We start from the raw sequence: 20,417 nt of genomic DNA, 5'->3' as shown, positions 1-20,417 counted from the left end.
TAACCGTCTAATTGACATTATTTAGTGCAGCAATCAATACACGCATAGACGTCCTTCATTGATTTCAGTAAAACAGTGAAAATATTGTTTTAAATGATTTATACAGGGATTCAAACCCGTTTTAACGTTAGTTAACTAGATACATCACCTACTACGCACCCAATATAAATTGACCTCATTGCTATCTTTATTCTTTATTCCCGATAATCTTTTTTTTTTTTAATTTTAATTTAAAGCGACATTTCAAAAATATTATCAGGGGGAGGTAATTTGTAATCATTGGTCGTTAAAGCATCCCTTTGAGGATGGATCAAAAATGGATCAAAGTTGAGAGACAGTCAGTGGAAAATTATTATGATAGGGTAATGATAATGACAGTGATAATGATGAAAATAGTGGTGATGATGATGATGATAATGATGATGATGACGGCGACGGCGATGATGATGATGATGATGATGATGATGATGATGATGATGATGATGATGATGATGATGATGATGATGATGATGATGATAATGATGATTATAATGATGATGATGATGATGAGGATGATGATGATGATGATGATGATGATGATGATGATGATGTAGATGATGATGGTGATATGCTGAGTGGAAGATGTAATAAAGAACAACTGACCCCCCTCACCGCTCCGATATTTATTTTGGTCATGATCACAACGATGATCTAACCACCCAACAACGCAGTATTTAAACACACAGGACGCACGAAACTTGTGGGAACACCCATTCACACACACACACACACACAGACACACACACACATTCACGAACACACACTCAGAGGTGAGCCCCCACACACGCGTACACAAGTAGCATAACAATTTGTGACCAACTATCTGAAAACGGTGTTTTTAGGAGTGAATTAGACGCTGAAGATGGGTGTTATTGCTTAAAGTATAGAATTTAGTTCATCATTGTATGTTATTTTTATTGAAGACAATAGATATGGTTTCAAAGAGTGGCAGAAACTAACATCTTATAGTATGCTTATTTCTACTATTAAAAAATTGAGCTTTTATATAGCGCAATATTCACTCAACATGCTCAAAGCGCTTGACAAGGAGTCCCAGGCCAACAGCAACATTTAACATGTACGGTAAGACATAGCGCCTGTTAGGCCATGTTACAATTTTTTCGGACAGAGACAACGTTGTTAACGGCCAGGTATTCATTTTACACCTGAGTACGGTGAGGGAATGTGAGTAAAGAGCCTTTTCCAAAGACTCAACTATGCGCCGAGCGAGGCTCGAACCCAGGACGAGAGTCATACCACAAGACCACAAAACCGGGCGGGGGTCCCGATAGCTCAGTTATTTGAGCAGACGCTTCACATGCAAAGGGGCCTATATCTACACCGGGTGAAGTCGTTGCTCTCTGACCCCTCCCCCCCCCCCCATCCCCCGCCTCCTATATATGTTTGTTTGTTTTTTTACATATTCTCCAACAACGTTGTTTCGTCCAGATTTCCTGGAGTCATCAGATGACTCCCTGGTGACTCAAGGAAATCTAGCCGAAACAACGTTGTTGGAGAATAGAGTAAAATAAAAACGAGGTGGGAACCAAAAAAATTAATAATTCACTCCAAGAAACTGTCGAGCAATCCACGTAGTTCCGGCTAACTCCCCTCATATCATCATATATATATATATATATATATATTATATATATATATATATATATATATAATATATATAATAATAATATATATAAATACGGAGAGAGAGAGAGAGAGAGAGAGAGAGAGAGAGAGAGAGAGAGAGAGAGAGGCTGAGAGGGAGTGTTTGTGTTTGTCTGTGTCTGTTTGTGTGAATGTTTGTGTGAGTTGACAGTTACAAGTATTTACATTAAAAAATTGATGGTATATTAAGACATACAGATCATAGTGACATAATGGAATAGAGAAAAGCAATAAACGCAGCAATCTATTTGTTCTATTGCTCTCAACGTTTTCATTGTTCTAATTTGATAAGAATTAACATGAACATAATTTCTGTTTCACACAATGATTGAGAGTGTAATCCAGTTTGCCTGGGGTGGAAACTGTCTAGCCAAAATCGCATCTGACATATAATGTGACCCCTCGTCTCAAATCGGTATTATGTCGAAATGATTAAGATGCTGAAAAATTAATTTATTGCCAGAAATATCAGCCTTGCAATGAGTTTGTATGTTTTATTGAAGAGAATGAATGTCGTATCCTAGAATGCTGAATAGCAATAATTCAAATGTTTGACCAGTTTAGCTTTAATTCGGATTTTAGTAGTATCTGGTTCATTCCGACATAATACCGTTTTTGAGAAGATGGGTCACATATAGAGATATAGTTTAAGAATTATTACAAAATAACCAATGCTGTCATTCTATAACAGAACACATGATTTCATAATGAATATAGCCTACTTTATTGTGTCAGTGCATGACATAATCAGTCGGAAAGTGAAAATTTTTGTTCTGATATCTTTTTTTTTTCATTTTCTGAAATAATGATATGCTCCCCAGAGCATTTTAATCTTTATCTGAAGTAAATCAGGTGATTTTTCATGATATTATGGTCTGATATATAGGAAGTGTATCCAGCAACTTTTCTCAAAGTTCATACTTTTTCAACTTGACTAGCTGTAAAAAAATATTTAGAAGTGAAATTAAGCTTTGATATTTCCCGAAGATGTATAAAAAGGTTTGATTTAATCATTTATGACAAGAACTCATTTTTGATCAAAATTGACCTTCTAACTAAACTTGGCAATATCTCAGTTAAAACCTTTTTACTATCCGACTGATTATGTCATTCACTGTAAAAATTAATATCAAGATGACATAAAACATTTCGTGTGCACCATTTTTGAGTTAGTCTTCAAAAATTTTTGTCAAGTTATCTGAACATTGCACTATATTTTTAAAAAACTAGACCTTTTATATACCGCAAAATCCACCAAATGTGCTCAAAGTGCTTTACAAAAGCAACATATCCCCTAACGAAGGGACTCTGGGTGGTTTTACAATCAAAAGAGTTTGTTACACAAAAATACACAAATTCACTATTCGAAAGTAATAAAATCTCATCAAAAGCAGATTTAGATTAGGGAGTCTTTGTGATCTTTATAAAGAAATAATTTATAAAAAATGAATTAAGCAGTTACGGAAACAGCTAAACGCCAAACACAGAAGATTTCGGGCAATAAACCCTTCTTCGTCCAAAACAAGAACAGCAAAAACAAATAAAATAATCAGTACAGACGACAAAAATTATCGGACACTCTGATAAGGAAAGTGTATTATTATTATTATTATTATTATTATTATTATTATTATTATTATTATTATTATTATTATTATTATTATTATTATTATTATTATTATTATTATTATTATTATTATTATTATTATTATATTATTATTATTATTATTATTATTATTATTATTATTATTATTATTATTATTATTATATTATTATTATTATTATTATTATTATTATTATTTTTATTATTATTATTATTATTATTATTATTATTTATTATTATTATTATTATTATTATATTATTATTATATATTATATTATTATATTATTATTATTATTATTATTATTATTATTATTTTATTATATTATTATTATTATTATTATTATTATTATATTATTATTATTATTATTATTATTATTATTATTATTATTATTATTATTATTATTATTATTATTATTATTATTATTATTATTATTATTATTATTATTATTATTATTATTATTATTATTATATTATTTAGTTACATATTTTATATTGATTATAAAATATTATTTATAGTTTTATTTATTATCATACTATTATGCCATAGTTATATTATTATAACTTTGCCTACTTTTCATCCTATTCAGTTTATAACTCATTCAGTTTAATTTTTTTTTTAACGTACTGTATAATCCAGGCTTCAAATAAGTTAGGCGTGAGACAATAAAACTAAAATACAGATAGATAAAAAATAAACAAGTAAAGAAATATTTGAATCATTGAGCGAAGTAGCCATTTCTCGGGCGATGTCAGAATAAATAGTTCCAAATTGGCATAAATAGACATTAGTCAACACAGAGACCATTAAGATACTTACCACAGCTATAAAAAGGTGTTCATAAAGGCGGATTGTTTCTACCGATACTGTGAGTTTAACAGCCGGGGAGTGATCAAAACGTGAGAGACATGATTTTTTAATGCCTCGTTATGACTGTAATAGTCTCGAGGGATCGAGGTGAGGTTATAATAATAATATATGAAAATATTTATAGTAGTTCTAGGACTGGGCATTGATTTTAAAATGGGCATTGTTGAATACTACCTATTTAGCTTATCTCGGTATTGATCGATTATTAGTACTTGCTGTTATTTACGGGAGGAAAGACTGAGATAGCCCTGATGTATTATATGATATATGTATATATTATATATATATATATATATATATATATATATATATATATATATATATATATATACTGTATATATATATTGGTGTTATAAAAGAGAGGGGCTTAATTTATATCTGAATAAAATGTATGAAAAAAGGCCCAAAATATTGTACGCTAGAAGATTTAAAATCCCAAAGTGATGATTAAGTATCAGAAAAAGCATCAGTATAATATAAAAACACCGGTTTTTAGTGGAGTTCAGAAATCGATTATATTAGTACCCAATACTCGAAGTGATGATAATTATGATATTTTTATCTAAAAATGTTCTGCCTATTTTGGTCACTCTATACTAAAAGAAATGTCAGTATTTTTCTCATTATTATGATATTGGCCTAATACCCATGTGGCTATTTAAGCTTTTCATATTCTTTCATTGTTTAAGTACAATATCGTATTATAACGATAATGGTTCCAGTCATTATGACCACCTTGAGGTTAACATCTCTCTTGACAAACGTTAAATGGAGGATTATCATCACAGTGCTAACCCACGCCAAATCGGATAGATTATGGCTTTGAACTATAACGCCAAAAGTTGGATCTGGAGGTCTCACATAACAGAATAGACCTTTTTTTTAAAAATGAGCTTTTATATAGCGCAATATCCACTAAACGGGCTCATAGCGTTTGACAAGGGGTTCCTGGCCAACAGCAACACTTAACATGTAGGACGAAACATGACGCCTGTTAGGCCATATTACAATTTTTTTCGGACAACGCTGTAAACGGTCAGGTATTCATTTTACACCTGAGTACGGTGAAAGAATGTGAGTAAAGAGCCTTTTCCAAGGACTCAACCATGTGCCGAGCGAGGCTCAAACCCAGGACCACCCGCTTCGAAAGCGGGTGCCATACCACTAGACCACATAGCCGCACAAAAGAATATATTATATTGAAGAAAAAATGGAAGTGGATCGGTCACATTCTTAGAAAACCGACAACACGAATCACTAGGCAAGCTTTGACGTGGAATCCACGGGGCGACAGAAGGGCGTTCTAAGAACACCCGGAGAAGTGATGTAGCAGCTGACATGAGTGCGGCTATGTGGTCTAGTGGTATGACACTCGCTTTCGGATCGGAAGGTCCTGGGTTCGAGCCTCGCTCGGCGCATAGTTGAGTCCTTGGAGAAGGCTCTTTACTCACATTCTCTCACCGTACTGAGGTGTAAAATGAGTACCTGGCCGTTAACAGCGTTGTCTCTGTCCCAAAAATTTGTAATATCGCCTGACAGGCGTCATGTCTCGTCCTACATGTTATGTGTTGCTGTTGGCCAGGGACCCCTTGTAAAGCGCTTTGAGCACGTTTAGTGGATATTGCGCTATATAAAAAAAAAACAGCTCAAGCTCAAGTTCAAGCTGACCTGTAGAAGAGATGTAGAAGCTGATAGCCAGCGTTCGGGACAGACATAGATAGGCCCTGAAGCGATGGCACAGGCCAGAAAAAATGGAGGACCATATTTGTTTCAGTGAATGATGGTGAGACGGTTTGGACTGAGATATTGTCAAGTTTAATTATAAGGTCAATTTTTAAAATCAAAAATGAGTTCTTGTCATAGATAAATGATTAAAGCAACCCTTTTTTGTACATTTTCGGGAAATATCAAAGCTTAATTTCACCTCTATTTTTTACAGCTAGTCAAGTTTAAAAAGTATGAAATTTGAGAAATGTTGCTGGATACCTTTCCCATACATAATCTGACCATAACTCCATGAAAAATCACCCGATTTACTTCAAATAAAATAAGATTAATATAGCATATTCTTTCAGACAATGAAAAAAATTCAAATCCAAAATGTTCACCTTCCGACTGATTATGTCATGCACTGACACATTTCATGACATATGCTCCTGGAGCGGCAAAAGGCTAAAGTAAGTAAATAAGTATGGAGCAATTTGATATTTTCAAGAATGAAAATAAAGTACACTCTTGAGGCTTTTGTGTCCAATTATTGTTACGACTCAGAAAAGAAATAAAAGAGAAATAAAAGCGTCCTCTTGTAAAGAATAATATGCCTTTTTCGCCACGACATCATAAGGCGACATCGTCGCCAAGGCATTCCACGAAGGAATATAGATAACTCATCAAACAATATGTCTGACGTCAACAGGAATCACCCATGTTGTCCAAATGAGCAAATTGGGGGTTAATAATCTTGCTCAAGGAAAAAAAAACGTGTCCTTCCGGGTCACAGTGCAATGCCTTAACCACTCGGCCACTTCGCCCCCCCCCCCCCCCCCCCCCCCCCCCAATTGGCCCATCTATCGTATCACCTCTATGATGATGTCATGGTAGCGCATCTGACCGGTATTCTGGAGATCTGAGGTTGAAGTGGGCTAATCATTTGGGAAAAATTTTTCTTGTATTTTTTTTTTATTTCTTTGTCTGGCACTGTTTCATACACACCTTAACAAATTTTTCTGCTTTTCATGTGAGAAACTTGGAATCGATTACCCTGACCTACTACTTAAGATTAAAAACGTATTCGGATAAGACTCATTATACTCGAGTCGTGCGAGAATGGGGCCGCTTGATCATTAACTTGTCATCAATATGCCGGAAGTCAGGGACCGATGGTCTTTGATTATAAACATTTTGTCGCTTTTGGTGTAGAAATTCGGTCTTGGACTTATATCGACTTTTATATGTACATATATACAGGTCTGACATCCCAACCCACTTAATGGCCTAGTTTAACATTGTTGAAAAGAGAAAGGCTTCGAATGGAACAACACAATGTCTGTATTGTTCCCATCCGAGGCATTTCTATAATCAACCTTTTGTTAGGATTTTTAAGATTCCAGGCTTCAGGCTGCTCCAGCCGTCCTCAACTTTATAATTGTTGGAATGGACAATATTTTGCGTAATACGCTTCAACAGTCGTTACGTCACTTCCCTCTTAATGACGCATGGTAACTTAGTAACTGGCTCTAAACTATCGGAACAATTGGCGGATGCCCTTATGAAATATTTCTCCGACGAGCATAAAAGCGTATCCAGAGGGAAAAAAACATTATAAATCTGATCATGTTTTGACTTTTACACATTCTGATCACAAGACATATGAAAAGTTCTAGCCAGCATGAAGAATATAAAGTACCAATTTTCTTTGTTTAGAACCACGATGGCCGCCGTTGTTGGGCGACGTGACATCAGACTATTGAACCCAATTTAGATTTTCAGTAGTAGCAGAGGCTAAAATGAAAATATAGTATGCGCTTGGCTAAGAAGCTCACAACATTGCCATCCGGATTATAAAGGACCAACACACAAATCTATTTGTAAAATTAAACGTTTATAGTCTGGTGGTTAATACGGTTTAATAAGAATTACTCATAAACGCGGATGGCAAAAAAACAAAACAATAACAAAGGCCGTCAACTCCGATCTATTTATATCACTGTCTCCGGTTTAAGGTTACACATTGTTTTGTGTATTGGTACGTTATAAAAGGAACACAGTTGACGTCACGCAGTTCTTTGTAATTGTTTTTTGCCATCCGCGTTTATGAGTAATTGGATTCAATAGTCGGATGTCACGTCGCCCAGCAACGGCGGTCATCGTGGTTCTAAACAAAGGAAATCGGTACTTTTTATTCTTCATGCTGGCTAGAACTTTTCACATATCTTGTGATCAGAATGCGTAAAAGTCAAAACATGATCAGATTTATGTTTTTTTAAAACTCTGGATACGCTTTTATGCTCTTCGGAGAAATATGTCATAAGGGCGGCCGCCATTGCTCCGATAGTTTAGAGCCAGTTACTAAGTTACCATGCGTCATTACGAGGGAAGTGACGTTACGACTGTTGACGCGTATCCTCACTAAACTGTATAGATAGAATGCGCTTGGCCAAGGAGTTCACAACATTGCCATCCGGAAGTATAACGGACCAACACACAAACTCTGTGTAACCGTGAACTTTTATAGTCTGGTTAATACAGTTTAGTGAGAACAACTCACAAACGCGGATGGCAAAAACAATAACAAAGGCCTGAGTTACGTCATCTTCGAACTATCAATTATCCAGACTATAAACGTTCATGGTTGCACACAGTTTTGTGTGTTGGTCCGTTATACTAACGGATGGCAATGTTGTGAACTTCTTAGCTCAGCACAGACTATCTTTCTCACTGTCTGAGGTTGAAGGTTACACATTATTTTGTGTGTTGGTACGTTATAAAAGGAACAAAGTTTACGTCACACAGCTCTTTTTTATTGTTTTTCGCCAGCCATTTTTATGAATAGTTCTCACTAAATGTTATCATTCAACTAAAAACGGCCAAGTTTACACAGTTTTGTGTGTTGTGATTCGTTAAATCAGACTGGCGGAAATTGCCTTTGCGTTTTGCATCAATATCCGGGTAGCGATGTGTGTTTTTTTTAGGATAACAGACATCATCAATAGTTTGATTGATACAATTTAGTGAGAATTACTCATAAAAATGATTGAGTGACGTCAATAGGATTCAATAGTCGTAACGTCACTTCCTTCCTAATGACTCATGGTAACTTAGTAACACTGGCTCTAAACTATCGGAGCAATGGCGGACGCCAGTATGAAATATTTCTCCGGCGAGCATAAATACGTTTCCAGAGGGAAAAAAAAAACACATCAATTTGATCATGTTTTGACTTTTACACATTCTGATCAAAAGGCATATGAAAAGGGAATGAAACGTTCTAGCCAGCATGAAGAATAAAAAGTAATGATTTTCTTTGTTTAGAACCAAGATGGCCGCCGTTGCCGGCTGCATGACATCAGACTACTGAATCCAATTTCGGACGGACTTTGCGAAGCCATCGGTAACTGAGAGCCTGACCGAAGCCATCGTTAACATAAGCCTGATACGACTAGAACCGTGGCTTTTGTAAAGTTATGGCCTGATACTGACCAAAACATGGCTTCAAAATGCCAGTCTTTTGCCACAAAAGAAAACAAATCGTGAGTCGTATTCAATAGTTCAACCAATTAAATAACTTGTTTCCATGAACTCTACTAACGACAACTCACTAGCGTCAAACTGCCAGTCCTTTTGGATTTCAGTATCAGGCTAAAGATAGTATGCGCTTGGCTGAGAAGCTCATAACATTGCCATCCGGAAGTATAACCGACCAACACACAAAACAGTGTGTATCCATGTACGTTTATAGTCGGGTTAATACAGTTCAGTGAGCATTACTCATAAACGCGGATGGCAAAAAACAATAACAAAGACCTGAGTGACGTCATCTGCATACTATCTACAACATAACGACGGTTACGCTAGAACCCTCTAGGACTGGCAGTTTAACGTCATTTTTTTTGGTTTGTGTAGCGTCTAATGAGTTGTCGTTAGTAGAGCTCAAGGAAACACGTTATTTCATTGGTTGAACTATTGAATACAACTCAAGATTTATTTTGTTTTGTGGCAAAAGACTGGCATTTTGACGTCATTTTTGGGTCAGTGTCAGGCTTTAACTTTACGATGGCTACGCTAAAACTCGCCCAAAAAGAACTGCGTCACAAAAGAAGATTACGAACACCAAATCGAAAGTAGAAAGAGAGTAGTCTTTAAAAGTGTTCAAGGAAACAAGTAATTCCATTGGCTGAGCTATCAATACGCTTCAACAGTTGTAACGTCACTTTCCTCGTAACGACGCATGGTAACTTAGTAACTGGTAAAGAGAGGGTTTAAAGTATAGAAGATATTATAGGAGAGACGAGAACGAGGGGGTCTGCCTGGAACCTGGGATCGTGAAAATACAAAGGAAAGAATGAAAATGGAGAGGCTTCGGATGGGAACTATACAGGCAATGAACATTTCGGCTATAAACCCTTCGTCAGCACAACAATAAGCAAATTAACGTATAAAACAAATAATAAACAATTAAATAATAATATTTGCTTTCCACGTTAATTTGTTTATTGTTGTGCTGACGAAGGGTTTGTATCGGAAACGTCCATTTTCTGTATTGTTCCCATCCGAAGCCTCTCCATTTTTTTCCCACTCTTTCGTTAGATTAAATAAAGCATATTAAGATTTGAGAATTCACAATGTTTTGAATGAAACTCTCATTTTTACACTGATTTCATGGGTGTATACGGCTATATGCCATTATGCGCTCTAGTGGTATGACACTCGCCTTCTGGCCGGAAGATCCGGGGTTCGATTCCCGCTTTGGTTTGACTCATATTTGAGTCCTTGGAAAAGGCTCCTCACTCACATTATATCACTAAACTCATGAGCGAAAATTCAGCCACCCTACCTTGAACCCTCTCTCCTTACCAACTATAGGAAAATCATCACATTCGTTACGATCCAACCAACATTTTTCTTATTCAAGTTTCTTTTGTACATCATAAAATTTTAAGAAAATGAACGGTGTGTTGTAGAGTAGATATATAGATCTATCTATGTATCGCAAGAATTTTACTGCTATTGTGTTTGAGTAATAAAAAATCTATTTTTGTGTTAGTTGGGTGTGAAGTTTTGGGGGAAATCCTGAAATTGGTTGGTAAGGAGAGGGTTAACAGTGTCCTTCCTATATGTGAAGTGTTGCTGTTCGTTAGGGACCTCTTGTAAAGCAATTTGAGCACGTATAGTAGATTTTGATCTTTACAAATATTCATATTTTTTGTTGTTCTTTTTGTTTAATTGTTGTGGGTTTTTTTCTTTTGTATACAAGTCACATTGTTCACTACATTTGACGGGATAAACTTAAACCAGCCAATATTTTGCGGATATGATTGTTAAAATCCTTTTTTATTTTTAATTGTTACAATGAATGACAAAATCAGTCGGATGGTGAAAAGGTTTGAATTGAGATATTGCCAAGTTTAGTTAGAAGGTCAATTTTTATCAAAAATGAGTTCTTGTCATAAATGATAAAATCAATCCCGTTTTGTACATCTTCGGAAATTATCAAATTTTAATTTCACTTCTAAATATTTTTTTACAGCCAATCAAGTTGAAAAAGTTTGAAATTTGAGAAAAGATGCTGGATACCTTTCCCATACATCTGACTATAACTTCATAAAAAATCATCCGTTTACTTATTGGGTGCATACTCTTTCATAAAATGCAAAAGTGCAAATCCAAAATTTTCATCTTCCGACTGATTATGTCATGAACTGAAACATTTTACAAATCTGACAGGGTTAAGTGAATAATATATGATCTTCTGAATGGCATAGTCAATACTTTTCCCATTGTGAGAACTGCGATCAGAGTGATTGCACTTTGTCGGCTTGCATCATTCCATATAGGATCATGAGCGTTTCTATATTATTGGAATATTTTTATGGCGAACTTCATCAAAAACAACTTTTTAGCACAGCGTCATAATATGTGACCCGTCGTCATAATCTGGTGTCAAAAATTGAATTCGTTGCCGTATATGGGATACATTTCTTTTAATTTCTTGATGAGAATGATTGAATATAAGATTCTTACACTCTTGGTTTTAAAAAAATTCCGGACCGGTTCCCAATCACTACACGAGCTTGTGTGTGCGCGTTGAGAACAAAGTTCAAATACTACACCTCAATATGTGTTAGAAATATTTTATTCTACCACTCCATCGTTTCTTATTTCATTATCTCTGAATAAATAACTTTCTCATAAATATTTAATTGATAATTCACTTTTTTAAATCGAATGTTAGAGACATTTAAAGCGTTGGTACTCTGAATATTCTCAATCAGACATAATTGCTAAAGGTTATTCTTAGTTTTGTGTGTTGATATGATTTTTTTTTAAAATTCAGCTGACAAAACTGGTAAGTATTTAATCTAAATGGATACCACCAATATCGGTCAGGGGCGGTCGGTCAAATATTGAGAGCCAAATTCCAAATGAAACACAGTATCTGAAAGGCAAAAATGAAACAAATACACGAAAAATAAATATATGAAACAAAACTTATACACAAGACTTACCTTTTTATGATATGTGCTTGTAAATTTGAAATAAATCGTTCTCTTCTTAATGTTCTTTCTTTTCACAATTTATAAAACTTTTATAATAAGTTTGCACGATTCAGCTTTAAAAGAAGTGGAATAGCGATAAAATAGTTAATTAATAATATTGTCCTTTCCTATAGAGAACTTGGTCTGTCTTTCTTTTCTGTTGAAAACAATTGCTTTGTATTGATGATGATAATGAATCTAAGAGTTGACAAAGAAGAAATAAATAACACAACTGTATCTGTCTTTATCGTGTGACGAGTGATGGGTTTGACAAGAGTAAGCGCCCTTTAAAAAGTTTTACCCTTCCCACGCCTTTCTCGATATCTGATTGGCTAACGCACTAAGGGGTCGCCACCCGCAAGATCCTCTCGCCTGCTCCCCGCACGTGCGTCAGATGGCATGTTTTTAGTTTTAGTGTGAGTGAGTTGACATATTTGTGTGTGTGTGCGCGCTGTGTGTTTATGTCTTTTTGTATCATTCGTGTGTGTATGTGTATGTGTGTGTTTGTTGTTTTGTATGTGGGAGTTTGACCTGATTGCGATGACGTCATAATGAATATTAATGCTGATGACGTAGAGTTCTTTGACTTATCGCCTTTGTGCCGTCTTGACAACATTACTTCAGTACGGTATGCTATGGTTCAAGTGTGGGCTATTTCAATCTACAAATCAATTGCGGGACACGAACAAAATGCCTCTTTTATCATTTTGGGCAGAAAACGTTTACGTCAAACAAGCTATAATAGAGACTTTCAGCAGATCATTTTGGACTTAGTATTAGACTTAAGACCTATCTATCACATGATCGCTGTCCTATTAAAATTGGAAAACACCATGTGACGTGTGCAAAATTTAGGTCACGCATTCAAAACAATAGTCTGGCCGCATGTGGTAAAACACGTGCTCCTGCCGTTGACCTCTCACCTTCCATAGCAAATTATAGAAAAAAATATCCATTAAAATGTGGCTGTCGGGTGGCAAAATAAACACATACTCATAAATACTCGATCGTGCATCAAATTATGTCTAGATGTTGATATTTTATTAAACAAATGATGAAATTTATCAAAAATAAATGTCAATCTATTTTTAGACCAGGGTAAAGTTAATTATTCAAAAATTAATGCGCTTGTGTGAACAAAACAAGAACTATCTGTAACCAGATTTTCAGCGTAATATAGACATATATGTTGAATTTAACTACATTAAAATTTTATTTACACATGTTTGTTTTAACTGAAAGTGTATTATCTATAATTTAAACACCAAAGACGGAAGATCTATTTTGGGCGCAACGTTGTCCGGCTTCTCACGTTCCTAATCAGCAGCAATGAACAACCGGAGATCAAATAATTCAAAGGTACGGTTTCATTTTCAGTTTTTGAGTTTGTAATCTGCATCGATTGCTTTAAGAGAAGGTAAATATTTAGTTCAATGTTAACACGAAGTAGCTTTCCGGTCTTTAACTTTGGATGGTTCACTCGCATAATTCTAGAATGCTTTGTAGATGTTTTTCATCTAGTCTACGATTCACTTCGCATTGTCAGTCACTATCTTAGACAGCTCCACTCACCGAGATTCACACTTACAAAGTTAACGTCTCCTTCTCTCATGTCTGCTTCATGTTCAAGCAGTGACTGATTCTGATACTGTTTGAGGAAACACACTTTTCATAATAATAGTTGGATAATATTTTTAAATTGTCGTGTTGTGGGTAACAGCTATAATCTAGAACGTGTGGTGTATCAATTCAATCATAATTTAACCTCCCCCCCCCTCCCCCCCCCCCCCAAAAAAAAAAAAGAAAAGAAAAAAGCAGAACCCCCATTAGCAGATGGGAATGTCAACAGAAGCAAAACTACATTTTAAAAAAAAATCATTAAGTAAAATTAAAGAAATCCCATCTGTCGTAGTGCGTGGCTTTCACCACTTTCAATCGGCAAAAGTCTAGCCTAGTCGTATTATTCACTCTCGCCTTGTCCTTGCAATTTGTTCCGAGTTCGGAACAACCTTTAGGTCTTTTGATACCTGCCGACGTACACTTATTTGCAGGTCTGTTAATCCAATTCACTATTGTTGTAATGGATTTTTTTTAATGACACAAAATTTTGCCCATAACAAAAATATTAAACTAGGCCTATAATAGCATTCGTATGTCAGACCTGCATATATGTACACGTCGATACCTGCTCATTGCTGGAAAAGTAACAAATAAGGGATCCCTGCTACTGACCTTCAATATCTTAAGCTATTTGCAGGAGTTAAGGTGGTAGCCGCTTTGCCACGAAATACTTTATTGTTGTTTTTGTTTTGTTTTGTTTTTTTTGCTTAGAGTGTGGGGAAGGAATGGCAGAGTGGGGTGAAGGATGAAAGAATGAGAGGGGCAGGTGGAAGAGGGGAAAGGGGGTGGGGAGGGAAATTAAAAAAACAACAACCATATTCTCCTACTCAACCCCTTGTCGCATCTTTGATATTTGAAAAGTGTCAAACTATGACACTTAGCATCTTCTAAGCTATTTCGCCTTATTTGACAAGTGTGAGAAAGATAAAAGGCTTTTTATTGTAAGATGCAGGGAGGAGGGTCAAATTTAATTTCTATCTTGGGCCCCTCACTGTGCCATATATTTTTAAATAGTGTGTAAATTTAATGAGTGGTTTTAAAAATTAAGACCATCTCCCCTGGTTCTAGAAAAATGAATATACCAAAATAGTATGAATGTTTGTGTGTTTTGAGGAGGAGGGGGGGGGGGGGGGGGGGTTGTTGGTTTTTGTTAAAGTTTTATACACATCCCTATCAGTTCAATCAATTTTTGGGGGTAATGATAGAGGGGACTGATACTGCAGCTTATTACGAATTTACATTGGGTTGATATTAAAAATAAACCTCTCTGATTACTTTAGATTACCTACTTTTGATTTATTTTTAGCCCATTTCTTTCATCACCGCCAGTAATCAAGAGTCTTAATAACAAGAAGCTTGTAGGATTTTGTCATACATATGAAATACTATATATGTGAAATGTGTCTTATGTAGATTTTGCCTACGGAATGATAAGAAAGCTCTATCAATTGATGGGGTTAAAAAATAAATTTAGATCATATATTATATTTGACTTTAAAGTGAAATCAAGAGGCATTAATTTTTCAGTTTATTCGAATTGGCTACTGTGACCAAAAAGTTAATAAAAGAAAACATGTCTTCAATTAAATCTCTGATAAAATGAGATCTGACACCACGGTTTTACAACCTTGTGGTATCTGAGGTCTAGGTTCATTGTGTTTTCTAATGTTTTTATTGAATATAAGCAAAAAATTTAAGACATAGGTCATGTTTATATTATCAAAACACTAAATGGTATTTCACCTTACATTGAAATGTGTGGTCCTTTAGAGTCATAAGGCTCATGGAGCTAGAGTTATTCCTGTTTCTGTAACACGAAGCAACAAACTTTAACAAGTGCTTTCTACTCTCTGAATAAGTTTACATATATTAGACCCATCTATCTATTCAAACATTGCTATATTAATTTCAAATTTTCATTCAATACCAGTAGTTAAATAAATCCATTGAAAATAATAATGAAATATGGTAATTATAGCTCTTGTTCATTGTTAGCTCTATATGAATATCATTCAATGACTGAATGTGAGATGATATTGCTTTCTATGTTTCTACTCAAGAGAAAACGCTGTGGACTGCCATAATTATTCCAACTGAATCAAAAACTTTTTTTTCAGATTTAAATAACATAACAATCATGAGCCTCTGCATTTCTTGAGATATTGGTGTGTAGTCCTGGAAGTATTGCCCTGCCCACATTCTGGCAATTAACCAATCAATATTCGCGAAAATGTATTATTATAATTATTATTATTATTATTTATTATTATTATTATTATTATTATTATTATTATTATTATTATTATTATTATTATTATTATTATTATTATTATTATTATTATTAATATTATTATTATTATTATATTATATTATTATTATTATTATTATTATTATTATTATTATTATTATTATTATTATTATTATTATTATTAATATTATTATTATTATTATTATTATTATTAATTTTTATTATTATTATTATTATTATTATTATTATTATTATTATTATTATTATATTATATTATTATTATTATATTATTATATTATTATATTATTATTATTATTATTATTATTATTATTATTATTATTATTATTATTATTATTATATTATTATTATTAATATTATTGTATTTGTTCTTATTATCATTGAGCCTTACCCTCAAGATTATCAAAATAGCTTTCAACTTTAATATATCTTATAGAATTTCTCAATATAAAAAAAAAATATTCTATAGTATTTATACAATCTCTCAGCTGTATTAACCTAACCTATTGATCCATAGTCTAGAATCTTGAAAACGGCGATTAAGCAGAGAGAACAGAACCTTATTTTGCTTTCAAGCGTTTTCAAATTTTAAAATCTTGCCGTTATTTTTAAAGATTCTATTTAACTTTTTTTTCTAATGCTGGTACAAGTTAAAAGCCTTATTATGAAGATCCTTAGATGATCTAAATTTAGACAGCTATCACTCCATGTCATTGGTATTGGCTCCTGTCTCTTTATACAATAGATTCATATTTCCAGTGTGCTTATCATATACTTTTACATAGAGAAGTCAAGAAAATATGCCAAAAAACTTGCTTTTTTGGTTTTGTATATGAAGAAATTTTGCAATAATATATTTTGTTACAGTATATACCCTTTAACTTGCCAACATTTTCTATATTAAATATATTTTATTCTTTTCTTTCTTGTTCACGTTTATCAATAGGCAGGATAAGAGTGCTGATAAAACTCTAATTGTAGCTGATTTGTAATATCAGTACCTTTAATTTGATAGATTGGTCTTTTGACCATGTAATATTGCAGTTGCTATTGAAAATATAATATAATCTACCATTTGTTATACATATTTCACTAAATATAATATGTTGTTTTTTTTGTTTGTTTTTTTTTAATATATGAAAAATTACTTTACATAGTAAAAACAACTTTTTGATTTCAAAAAAATAATTACAGAAACCAAATCTAACATGTGTCATGGAGACTGCACAGAAAGCAGACTGAAGGAGGGAAATGAGAAGAAGAGCAACTGGCAGCTTTTAACATGAATTGAGACTGTTAGGCTCAACGTTTATGTACCGGATATTCAAAGTATATATCTCAAGAAAAATAGGTATAATTGTAGATACATATAATTCCTTCAGATTATATCAGTTTGATAGTTTGCAACATGTTTCTGGCAATATAAATCAAGTTAATTGCAAATTATCTTGAGTTCAACTTGCATGGTAAGTTGGTATAAAATTTCAAATTAATTGATTTTGAATGCATAATTTTCCTTTGTTTCATTTGAAAATTATCTGATGCTGCTATAGAGCAGAGAAAATAGGTTCATTAAATTTTTTAACAAATTGATAAAAGAAAGACAAACGTTTCTATTAATTTTTTAAAAGATGATTTATTGACCAAAGCTTTTTCTGGAGGCATTTAATCACACTTTTAAAAATGGGACCATACAGTTTCAGTGATAAGTATCAATTTTCCTTTCCCCCACTTCTCTTCACAGGATGAGAATACAAACATACCTGTAGTGGAGATACATCTAATCTATAGATTTTGTGATTATCAGCATGTGCATTATAAATGAAATGACAATAAAAGTGATATGTATAAACTTGCAGTATGTTTTTTAATAATGCTTTTTTAATTTGCCAAGTCATACATATATAATGGCCCTCAGATGCAGATGGTGGTAACTCCAATATGCTGTTTGGAACCATATACCCTTTTCATACAGTACCAATTGAGTATTTGACTTCCTTTAAGCACTAAAATTCTTACAAAATTTGTCACTGCCTGAAGTCGGTACCCATTCACAGTGAATTGAGGGGGTAATGTGTGTAACATCGGGAGCAATATTCTTCAATAGCACTGTCAGCTATCCAACCACTGATCACACTTAGCATTGCTTGACCTTTGTGACAAGACGAGACACTGTGCCGCTGAAACAAACAACCCATTACTGGCTAGTAGCAGTGCCTATAATATGGCAGTGGTGATAACATTGGTAGTAAAATAAAATTGGGCTTTTGTATAGCGCAATATCCACTAAATGTGCTAAAGAGCTTTACAAGGGGTCACTGGCCAACAACAACACTTAACATGTAGGACGGGACATGACGTCTGTTAGGCGATATTATAATTTTTTCGGACTGAGACAACGCTGTTAACGGCCAGGTACTCATTTTACACATGAGTACGATGAGATAAAGAGCCTTTTCCAAGGACTCAACTGTGTGCCGAGCGAGGCTCCAACCCAGGAACTTCCGATCCGAAAGCGAGTGTCATACCACAAGACCACATATCTGCACAGAGTAGTAGTAGTTGTTGTAGAAATAGTATATAACAGGGAAGAAATAGATAGAGAAACTCGAATTGGCTCTCCTCTGGAGGGGACGTATTATAATTTGTTGTGTGTTCTGAATTGCTGTTTTTCCCAGCTGCGTTGTTGTGAACTGTTTTATGTCCGTGAAGCATTGTGGGTCCCTGTGGTGTGTTGTTTCTGCCTGTGTGTGTGTGTGTTTGTGACGTCGAGTCGGGTATAAAAAAGCTTCAATCTTTCTCTTTTAGCACATTGATTCAACATGGATGATTAATAGTTAACTTCGTAAAATAAGTTTAAATCAAGTTGTCTACCGTGAGCGATTCCTAACCCCACCCACTTCGGTGGAGATTTTATTTATTTATTTTATTTCCCAACATGAATGAGATTAAAAACTTTTCACACCTCATTCTCATTGCATTGCTTTGATACTCAAAAATATTGCGCTGGCCGACAGCCCCAAAACGAGCAGAGGGATCACAATCTGAGTTTCCCTGGACATAGACAACTTGAGTCTGCTGCTATGCAATGTGTAAACAAATTGAATGCGCATGACATGTCAAAGGACAAGGGTGAATTCTAGCATAGTTCGGGTCATTTGAATCTAATTATGAAAAAAATCTGGGTCATTTTTTTTCTAAATAGAGCAGTAAAGTTAGGTGCCCCAAACGTAAACAAAAGTCGAGAAGCACGTGGCAAACCACATGTTCCTGTCTTGACAGCTCACGTTCCAATGTAAATAATAGAAAAAAAATAACCTTTAAAATTTGGCTGTTAGGTGGCAAAAGAAACACATATTCATAAATACTCGATCATGCATCAAATAATGTCTAGATATGGATATTTTATGGAACAAAAGGTAAAATTTTCTAAAATTTATCAAAAGTTACAGTCTATCTATTTTTAGACCAGAGCAAATTATTGCGCTGGTGTGAACAAAACGAGAATTATTCGGAGCCTGATTTTCATAATAATTTAGCCTTATATTATTATTTCTGCAACTGTTAGATTTTATGTAAACATATTTTCAATACTGAAAGTGTATTGCCTACAACTCAAACTACAAAATTGGGAGACCTATATTGTGCGTAAATTATTCCGGTCCCTAACGGAAATCACTAGCAACTTGTTATTGTTTACGTTTGGGGCACCTAACTTTACTGCTCTATAGTTAGCTCAGCGTACGGCCCGTATAAAGTTTCAAAGACAACTTTCCCTCAATATTAAATATATTTATTGACAAAAACATATCCTCTTTTATAAATAACACAGGGAAAATAATCTAATGCAAGCGTTAGCTGAGAAAATTGGTTCATTGCTTTCTTGAGGGACGCATCTCTGTGCGAACAGACACCGGAGGCCGAAGTCATCGTGTACTCGACTGACACTGCAAAATTGGAGGTTGTTACGGGACCCCAAAGAAATTCATACATAGTGCATTACATACATAGGTTTGTGATGAAAAGAAATCGACATAAATCAATACGTAATTCTAAATGGTACTACGCTTTTTTAAGCCAACTGCATCATAAATAGGGTGC

At 34.2% G+C, this 20,417-nt stretch overlaps 1 protein-coding gene and 1 long non-coding RNA gene across 3 annotated transcripts in view; one reads left to right on the top strand and one right to left on the bottom strand.

Annotated features, from left to right (window-relative positions):
* Positions 1-12,693, bottom strand: part of LOC144957869 (uncharacterized) — an 84,780-nt gene extending 72,087 nt beyond the window's left edge. The window contains exon 1 of the mRNA XM_078889359.1: positions 12,401-12,693. The gene's annotated coding sequence lies outside the window, so the exon portion shown is untranslated. The remainder of the gene's footprint in view (positions 1-12,400) is intronic.
* A 1,059-nt stretch (positions 12,694-13,752) lies between these two features.
* Positions 13,753-18,173, top strand: LOC144958347 (uncharacterized). 2 transcript variants are annotated; one of them, XR_013642403.1, is made up of 3 exons: positions 13,753-13,789; positions 17,511-17,645; positions 18,061-18,173. It is a non-coding gene; the product is annotated as an uncharacterized LOC144958347 (long non-coding RNA). The 2 variants fall into 2 exon arrangements; XR_013642404.1 differs by having other exon boundaries at positions 13,762-13,847.
* Positions 18,174-20,417: the final 2,244 nt, after the last annotated feature.

Source organism: Berghia stephanieae, chromosome 12 (assembly GCF_034508935.2).
Source record: "Berghia stephanieae isolate SIO BIC M18660-M18661 chromosome 12, UCSD_Bste_1.3, whole genome shotgun sequence".
Classification (NCBI taxonomy): Eukaryota; Metazoa; Mollusca; class Gastropoda; order Nudibranchia; family Aeolidiidae; genus Berghia; species Berghia stephanieae.
This window is presented reverse-complemented; position numbering and strand designations above follow the sequence as displayed.